Below are 10,189 nucleotides of genomic sequence, written 5' to 3' on the forward strand. Positions count from 1 at the left end.
AGTGGCAGAACTGGGAATGAAACCCAGGTTTCTTGGTTGGTACTTCAGTACTCTCATCTCCTGAGAGACTTTCCACTTGAGGCACAGGAATATCATTGTCCAATACCCCCTTCACCCCCCATCTTTGCCATCTTTGTGGGTGCCTCCAGAGCAATGCTGACTGGCAGGCATGGACCCTGGGACTTTGCTTGTGCTGTAATACATAGCGCTCTGGCTTTGGAGCAGGGAATGTGGCTGAGGCAGGCTGGGTGCAGAATCAGGGGACAAGATCCAATGTGGAGGCTGAGACAGGAATGTCCATTGTCAGAACACAGAATGCATTGACTAAAAGAATCCAGGACACAGCCAGTCCAACAGTCAGCTAGTCTCTGCAGAGCCAGCTTCATGGGCATATGACCTGTGCAGTCACACAGGGCCTCAAGCTTAGAAAGGCCCCCAGCTTGGTTTAATGCTTTCTTGTTACCATCTTGAAATTCATAATGATTTTTAACAAGAAATGTCACATTTTTATTTTGCACTGGATCTTGTAAATTATGTAGCTGGTTTTGCCCATGTGATAGCAGAGCTGCAGCCAGACTCTTAAGGCCCTAGTAAGGAATAGTGTCTCTCCACCCAGAACTTACTCCCATGCAAACTCTATGTATAGTATATAGTCATAGAGTCTTAATACCGAGCATTAGGAGAATCAAAGCCTGGGCAACATATGGAGAACCTGTCTCTACAAAAAAATTTATGAAAATATCAGCCAGATATGGTGGCACATGCCTGTTGTCTCAACTACTCAGGAGGCTGAGATAGGAGGATGACTTGAGCCTGGGAGATCGAGGGTGCAGTGAGCCAGGATTGTGCCATTGCACTCCAGCCAGGGCAACAAAGTGAGACCCTGTCTAAAAACAAAGAGAGAATAAAAGTTGTGAAACAATTTGCACATTATGATCCAATTTATGACGAAAGATGCCCCATTAAAGTATATCTTTCTATATGTACATATGCTTGTATGAAAGTATATTTTTTTAAGGTCTGGAAAAACACTTCAAACTGGCAGTCATCAAGGGAGTCATTAACTTTTTCTGTGTGTTTGAGTTTGTTTTTTACAAGGAGAGTCTATTCATGTATTACACACATAACTATTTAAAAATTGTAAGATACTCCTAATACATTCTGCAAGCATTTTCCTATATCAGTAAATAGTCAGTAAATAGGCCAGGCATGGTGGCTCATGCCTGTAATCCCAGCACTTGGGGAGGCCGAGGCGGGCAGATCATGAGGTCAGGAGATAGAGACCATCCTGGCTACTAACATGGTGAAACCCTGTCTCTACTAAAAATACAAAAAAAATTAGCCTGGCGTGGTGGCTGGTGCCTGTAGTCCCAGCTACTCGGGAGGCTGAGGCAGGAGAATGGCGTGAACCCAGAAGGTGGAGTTTGCAGTGAGCTGAGATCGCGCCACTGCACTCCAGCCTGGGCGACAGAGCCATACTCCGTCTCAAAAAAAAAAAAAAAAATAGTCAGTAAATAGTCTTAAAATGCCAAGAAAAGGTGTCTCGAGAGGGGAAAGCAGAAGTAGGTGTGAAGATGGAGCTTGGAGAGTGGTAGACAGAGACAAAGACTATTTCAGGCCATGACAGGGCCTGAGGGGAACAGGCTTAGATGTGAGGAAGGGAATACCAGGTGGGGGAACCCAGAGGTAGCTGGTGAGAGGGTGGGTGCTAGGTGTCAGCTCCATTCAGATTTAGAGGCTGTGATGTCCACTTTGGTGAGGGTAGAGGAGGATGATAGGAGCTGGAAGTGGGTGAATTGCCAAATACGACTGGAGGTAAAGGCTGTAGAGGTGACTCCAGCTGTGGTGAGAAATGGATGAGATGGAGGTAGGCAGGTGATTCCCTGCAAGGGAGAAAGAATGGGGCTCAGATGTTGGATTTACCAGAGAATGGGAGATTTGAGGCAGTGTGGCCCAGTGGTCAGAGTGCAAGCTTTGGAGTCAGGACGGCAATCAAATCCCAGATTCACTGCATCCTAACTGTGTAACCTTGAATTCTCCTCTGGGAAACAGAAATGATCTTGATAATAGCTATGTGGCAGGGTTGCTGGGAAGATGTGATAAGATGATGGAGGTAAAGCATTGCATCCAGTGGCTGGCACAGACCCCCAAATCTTCCCCCTTTCTCTTTAATTGATTTTGTGGTTTGAGGCTCTTAAATGGCAAGAAATCATTTGCATGAATAAAGAGCCATTCTTCCAAGCACTTCCCTCCTAGTTTTCTGGGAGAGCCACTGGAAGCCAGGATTCAGAGTTCCATCCTGCAAAAGCTGAGCTGAGCTAGCCAGGAAGGAGGAGGAGCTGACTGTGGCCCAAGGGCTGGGAAGCAAGGCAGAAGGGGAGAATCCAGCCCTAATTCCCACGCTGCTGGTGCCAGCGAGGCTGACTTTGGGAAAACCTTGTCAGGGGTCACACTTTGGGATCTCTAGGAACAAGGTGCTCTGTGAATGCTTATCTCAGATTCTCTCAACCCCTGGCCCTTTCAGTCCCCCACGCCCAACTCCGGGGAGAGTATGAGTGACTGACAGGCCCTGCTGCAGCTGCAGCCTCCTCACTGTGGGTACAGATGTGCTCAGCAGCAGCTGTGACGCGAAGCCCACACCTGTTCCCTAGATCAGCTGCTGTAACTCTACTCCTGGGAAAGCAGGCCAGGTGCCCAGGCCTTGCCAAAGCCAGGTCAGAAAGCAGGTGGAAAGTCGGGCATCTGCCTGTCATAGCAGCGGTGGAGGCTGCCTGGAAGGTCGTGGGGCCCTGGGAATCTCAGCTACAGACTGGGCCCCTCTTCCAGCCCACACTTGTTCCCAGCTGTACGCCTCCCACAGGCCCTCTGTGGTTTTTTGACCCCCTCCCTGGACAGCACCACCACCTTGGGGTGGGAGAGACTGAGGAGCTAGGAAGGAGGCGGGGAGTCTTGAATGGGATGCCTCTGGCCATCTGTTATTCTGGGCCTGTAAGCTGTAAAGTCAGGGGACTTGTCCTAGGAGGTGGGGGCGCCCTGGAGCTGAACAGCAACGAGGACCGGAGGAGTCAAAGAGAGGCCAAGGATGAGGGTGCGTCTGGAAATGAGAGCAGGAGAGCCTCTTGCGTGGCTTTGGCCGCGGAGACCTTCGTTCCGGAGACTCTGGGCTGCCACGGGAGAATTCCACTGAGCATGTGTCGGGGGCAGGCCCGGGCAGGCGGCCGTGGGAGCGCTGCACAAACTCTGCTCCAGGCCGTGGCCAGCCAAAGCGCCGCTCTGGGAGAGCCTGGATACTGGGTGAATCCAGAAATCCCAGGTCCCTGGGAAAATTTCAACAAGGCAACTCTGACACGCGTCCTCTGACACCCAGACCGACACAATATATTGCTCATGCCAATACACATAAAAACCTCCCGATAGAAAACCAGATGGTGAGTTGGCATTGCTGATGTCTGGATTCTACACCCATACCCCACATCGTGCTTATAAAGAACACACCCTCCACTCCTTCAGCCCACCCCACGTTCAGGGAGAGGAATCTTGAGCCTGCGATGCTCATAATGATGCTAACGCCTCAATGGAACGGTGCTCGCCAATTTCCCCAGTATCTCTGGCAGTACCAGGAGAAACAGCACATGCGGCAAGCAGCTCCCGGCCAGATGTGGGACACTGCTGACCCCTGCTGGCGCTTTTCTCTCCGCGCCAACCAGGGAGAGCCCCAGGGAGAATGCAGTATTGGAAAAACCTTGCAATCTGTCTGGGAGGGGTAGGAAGAAATACCCCAGCTCAGAATCTCCTCATCTGGAGCGCCTTTGATGAGACTAAGATGAAATTACAGTAAAACCCAGACTGAGTTTCTGGGAGGAGTGAGACAGACTAATAGTATGTCCCCTTCAGCCTTTGTGGCGTGGAAAACCCTGCTGCCAATCCCCTTGAAACTAAACTGGGAAACCATTAGCAACACTCCTTTAGCCAAGCTCAACCATTAGGAGGGAAAAAAAAAAGTAAGAAAGAAAAAGAAAAGAAAAAAAAAACGCCATCCACAAGTAGTCCAAGATTTTCCAGTTACAATCAACCCCTTCCTTGCCCACTCCCTGCCCTGCCCCAACCCCTTGCAGAGTCTTTGTGAAGTTTTAGCTTAATTTATTGTGGGTTTAATATTCCCCTAGACTAAGATGTAATCATCATGGGTTTAATACTTTTCTTTCCATGAGAGAGAGTAGCACTGTGCTCTTTGAAAAATCTTTACTAAGGCCAGGCATGGTGGCTCACGACTGTAATCCCAGCACTTTGGGAGGCCTAGGTGGGAGGATCATCTGAGGTCAGGAGTTCGAGACCAGCCCGGCCAACATGGCGAAATCCCGGCTCTACTAAAAGTACAAAAATTAGTCGGGTGTGGTGGTGGGTGCTTGTAATCCCAGTTACCCGGGAGGCTGAGGCAGGAGAATTGCTTGAACCCGGGAGAGAGAGGTTGCAGTGAGCCGAGATCATGCCACTTCACTCCAGCCTAGGCGGCAAGAGTGAAACTTAAAAAAAAAAAAAAAAATCACTTTGGACCCACAGAGACAAAGTTCAAGTCTTCCAGAATCTCTACTGGAATAGTCATAGCGACCAAAGGAGGACCAGCACTCTGATAATTCCAACAGAATTAGTGTGGAAGCCCCACAGAGAAGTGGTTGCATTATTAAAACTCTTTTCTCTGGCTGGGCATGGTGGCTTGCTCCTGTAATCCCAGCACTTTGGGAAGCCAAGACGGGCAGATTGCTTGCGTCCAGTAGTTCGAGACCAGCCTTGGCAATGTGACAAAACCCCGTCTCTATAAGAAATACAAAATAATTAGCCAGTTGTGGTGGTGCATGTCTGTGGTTCCAGCTATTCGGGAGGCTGAGGTGGGAGGATCACCTGAGCCCAGGAGGCGGAGGTTGCAGTGAGTCGAGACTGCACCACTGCACTCCAGCCTGGGCAACAGAGTGAGACCCTGTCTCAAACAACAACAACAACAACAACACAACCCTTTGTCTCCTTTGCACACTACTCTAGACCCAGAGCTCTTTTTCACTCTGTTGTTAAACTCCATCAAGGGTGTGTATACCCCCTATCACTCTACAACCCATCATCATTAGGCCTCCACTCTGAACACTCCTACAAAGGCAATCATGGGCCTCTTAATAGCTAATCTAATGTACACATTCCAGTTCTCATTTTACTTGCCCTTTATAGCATCTGACATTTTAACGTCTATTCATTCATTATTTATTTTAAAATTTATTATGAACTATTTTAGGCCTGCAAAAGGTATAGAGAATAATATAACAAACATACCTGTTCTATTAGTCAGAGTTCCCCAGAAAAGCAGAATCAATAGAATGTACACTATAGAGAGACAGGGAGGGGATGGAGGGGGAAAGAAAGGCGAGAGGGAGAGGGAGAAAGAGAGAGAGGGAGAGAGAAAGAGATTTATTATAAGGAATTGGCTCATGCAATTGCAGAAACTGACAAGTCCCAAGATCTGCAGGGTGAGTCAGCAAGCTGGAGACCTAGGAGAGTCTATAGCGTGTTAGTTCCAGTCCAAAGTCTGAAGGCCTTAGAAACAGGAGAGCTGATGATGTAGTTCCCATCCAAAGGCCAGCAGGTTCGAGACCCAGGAAGAACCAGTGTTTCAGTTCAAGTCTGAAGGCAGGAAAAAGCCAGTGTACCAGTTTGAAGGCAGTTAGGCAAGAGGAATTCGCTTTTACTTAGGGGTGAGTCAGCCTTTTTCGTTCTATTTAGCCCATCAACTGATTGGATAAGGCCCACCTATATTAGAGAGGGCAATTTGCTTTACTCATTCTACTGATTTAAACGTTAATCTCAACCAAAAACACCCTCACAGAAACATCCAGAATAATATTTTACCAAATATCTGGGCATCTTTTGGCCCAGACAAGTTGACACATAAAATTTAACCATCACACCTGTAAATGCCCTGAGTTTAAGAAATAAAGCATTACGGCCGGGCACGGTGGCTCATGCCTGTAATCCCAGCACTTTGGGAGGCCAAGGCAGGCAGATCATTAGGTCAGGAGATCAAGACCATCCTGGCTAACATGGTGAAACCCCGTCTCTACTAAAAATACAAAAAATTAGCCAGGCATGGTGGCGGGCGCCTGTAGTCCCAGCTACTCCAGAGGCTGAGGCAAGAGAGAATGGCATGAACCTGGGAGGTGGAGCTTGCAGTGAGCTGAGATTGTGCCACTGCACTCCATCCAGCCTGGGCGACAGAGCAAGACTCCGTCTCAAAATAAATAAATAAATAAAGCATTACAAATATAGTTTAAGCTCCTCCTCTATTGCATTTCTTTCTCTCCCTCCAGAGGAAATGTTATTCTGAATTTGGAGTTAATTATTCTCATGCATAAGTTTTTATTTTTACTATATTATACACTCTATATGCATTGCATTTTAACTATATGAATAACATCATGCTGTGTATATTCTTCTACAATTTTCTTTTTTGACTCAACAAATTTGTAAAGTTCATCCATGTTAATGCATATAGCTTTAGTTTACTCATTTTCACTGCTGTATAATATTCCATTGTACAACTACACTCTATTTATTTATTTTATTTTATTTTTCTTTGAGACAGAATTTCACTCTGTTGCCCAGGCTGGAGTGCAATGGCATAATCTCAGCTCACTGCAACCTCTGCCTTCCGGTTTCAAGCGATTCTCCTGCCTCAGCCTCCCAAGTAGCTGGGATTACAGGTGCCCACCACCATGCCTGGCTAATTTTTGTATATTTAGTAGAGATGGGATTTCACCATGTTGGCCAGGCTGGTCTCGAACTCCTGACTTTGTGATCTGCCTGCTTCAGCCTCCCAAAGTGCTGGGATTACAGGCGTGAGCCATTGCACCTGGCTTATTTATTTTATTGTTTCTAGTTTTTTTGCGATTACAAACTGTGCTGCTATGGAAATTCTTGTAAAGATCTTACTGTGTACATTTGTGTTTCTCCAGTAGTCTACCCAGGAGTGAAACTGATGGCCGCAGAGCCTGGACACTTTAACTTTACCATATTCATCCTAACACTGGTATTGTCAGACATTTTTTTTTGGACAACCAGATGGATGTAAGATTGTAGATTATCATGATTTTAATTTGTATTTCACCAACTATTAATAGGATTGAGCATCTTTTCATAAGTTTGTTCAGATTAGAATTGCCTTCTATTCCTATTTCCTAATCTTTTTCCAATTATATTGTTGGTTATTTTCTCTTGGATATATAATAATTCTATAGTGGCCAATTGCCCTTTTTCCATTACATGTTTTTGTCTTATCCTTTCCAAACTGGTGGCTTCTGTCTCAGCACCTTTTTAATAGCTTTATTAAGGTATAATTAACATAGCCTAAAATTCACCCATGGTAAAGGTACAATTCAATGATTTTTAGTAAATTTAAAGAGTTGTGTAACTATTACCACAGCCTAGTTTTAGAACATTTATAACATCCCGAAGCAATTCTTCCTACCCATTTGCAGTCAATCTCACCCCCCAGCCACAGGCAACCACTAATGTGCTTTCTATCTCTATAGATTTTTCTTTTCTAGACATTTAATATAAATGAAATAATCTACTTCATGGCCTTTTGCTTCTGGCTCTTTTCACTTAGAATTTTTTCTTTTTTTTTTTTTTTTTTTTGAGACAGAGTCTTGCTCTGTCGCCTAGGCTGGAGTGCAGTGGTGCGATCTGGGCTCACTGCAAGCTCTGCCTCCTGGGTTCATGCCATTCTCCTGCCTCAGCCTCCCGAGTAGCTGGTACTACAGGTGCCCACCACCATGCCCGGCTAATTTTTTTGTATCTTTAGTAGAGATGGGGTTTCACCATGTTAGCCAGGATGGTCTTGATCTCCTGACCTCGTGATCCGCCCACCTTGGCCTCCCAAAGTGCTGGGATTACAGGCATGAGCCACCGCACCTGGCCTTTGAATAATGTTTTTAAGGTTCATTTCGGTATAGCTATAGTAGTTTTTTTTTCTTTTTATTGCTGAGTAGTATTTCATTGTATGAGTACAGCACATTTTGTTTATTTACCAATTAATGGATGTTTGGCTTAACGATCTCTGATGAGAAATAGCTCTCACAATTTATATTTGACCCCCTGCATGTAATGTCTTTTTCCCCCTATGGCTGCTTTTAAGATTTTCTCTTTATTTTTGGTTTTCAGCAATTTTACTCTGATGTACCAAGTGTGTTTTTTTTTTCTTTTTTCTTTTTTTTTTTTTTTTTTTGAGACAGAGTCTCACTCAGTCGCCCAGGCTGGAGTGCAATGTTGTGATTTCTGCTCACTGAAACCTCTGCCTCCTGGGTTCAAATGATTCTCCTGCCTTAGCCTCCCAAGTAACTGAGATTACAGGCACCCACCACCACTTCTGGTTAATTTTTGTATTTTTAGTAGAGACAGGGTTTCACCATGTTGGCCATGCTGGTCTCAAACTCCTGACCTCAGGTGATCCGCCCACTTCAGCCTCCCAAAGTGCTGGGATTACAGGTGTGAGCCACCACACCCGGCTCTGGCTAATTTTATATTTTTTGTAGAGACCGGGTTTCACCAAATTGTCCAGGCTGTTTTGAATTCCTGACCTCAAATGAGCCGCCTGCCTTGGTCTCCCAAAGTGCTGGGATTACAGGCATAAGCTACTGCACCTGGCCCCAAGTATGATTTTTAAAAAGTTTATCCTGCTTGGGGTTAGTTGAACTTTTTGGACCTGTGGATTGTTATTTTTCATGAACTTTTAAGCCACTGTTTCTTTAAATATTTTTCTGCCTTATTGTTTCTTTCTTTTCCTTATGGAACTCTAATTGCATGTAAGTTAGACTGCTTACTATTATCCCACGGTTTGCTAACGCTCTGTTCATTTTTTTCAACCATTTTTTCCTCTCTCCACTTCAGTTTAGATAATTTTTATTAGCTTATATTCAATTCACTTATTTTTTTCTTTTGCAGTGTCTAATTTGCTGTTAAGCTCATCCAGTAAATCTTCATATATTGCATTTTTCAATTTTGTAATTTCCCTTTAGTTTGTTCTTGAATTTCCATTTCTTTTGAAATACCTTATCTCTTTACCTACTGTGTCTTTTTTTTCCTTTAAAATTGTCAGCATACTTGCAATCGTTGTTTTAAAGCCTTTGTCTGCTGATTCTGATAACTAGATCACCTGATGGTCTTGTTGTCTTGTGAGTATGAGTCATAGTTTTCTACTTCTTCATATGTCACACAAAATTGGTATTCTGTACCCTGTGTGTGAAATGGCAGTAGAGGTTAGCAGTAGAGATTTAAGTATAATTTTTGTGTTTTGTTTTCATTTTTCAGGGAGTGGAAGCTTTTCCCTCTGTTTGGTGGTTAAAGTGCATAAACATAGGATTATTACATCCTCTTGATGAAATGACCCCTAATCATTATGAAATGTCCTTCTTTATCTCTGGTAATATTCTTTGCTCTGAAATCAACTCTTGTTGTTGTTATTGTTTCATTTCATTTTTGTTTTTTGAGACAGGGTCTCACTCTGTCACCTAGGCTGGAGTGCAGTGGCATGACCACGGCTCACTGCAACCTCTGCATCCTGGGCTCAGGTGATCCTCCCATCTCAGCTTCCCAAGTAGCTGGGACTACAGGCCTGCACCACCACACCTGGCTAATTTTTTGTATTCTTTGTAGAGACAGGCTTTCACCATATTGCCCAGACTGGTCTGAAATCAACTTTGTCTGGTGTTAATACAGCAACTCCAACCTTCTTTTGACTAATGTTAGCATAGTATATTCTTCCTATCCTTTTAAAGATTTTATATTTATTTACTTATTTTTTATTTTTTTATTTTTTTATTTTTTTTGAGACGGAGTCTCGCTCCGTCTCCCAGGCTGGAGTGCAGTGGCGCAATCTCGGCTTACTGCAAGTTCCACCTCCCAGGTTCACGCCATTCTCCTGCCTCAGCCTCTCCGAGTAGCTGGGACTACAGGCGCCCGCCACCACGCCTGGCTAATTTTTTGTATTTTTAGTAGAGATGGGGTTTCACCATGGTCTCGATCTCCTGACGTCGTGATCCGCCTGCCTCGGCCTCCCAAAGTGCTGGGATTACAAGCGTGAGCCACTGCGCCCGGCCAGCAAAGATTTTATATTTAAAGTTCATTTCTTGTAGATAGCAAATAATTGAGT

This window comes from Symphalangus syndactylus, chromosome 19, assembly GCF_028878055.3.
Source record: "Symphalangus syndactylus isolate Jambi chromosome 19, NHGRI_mSymSyn1-v2.1_pri, whole genome shotgun sequence".
Lineage (NCBI taxonomy): Eukaryota > Metazoa > Chordata > Mammalia > Primates > Hylobatidae > Symphalangus > Symphalangus syndactylus.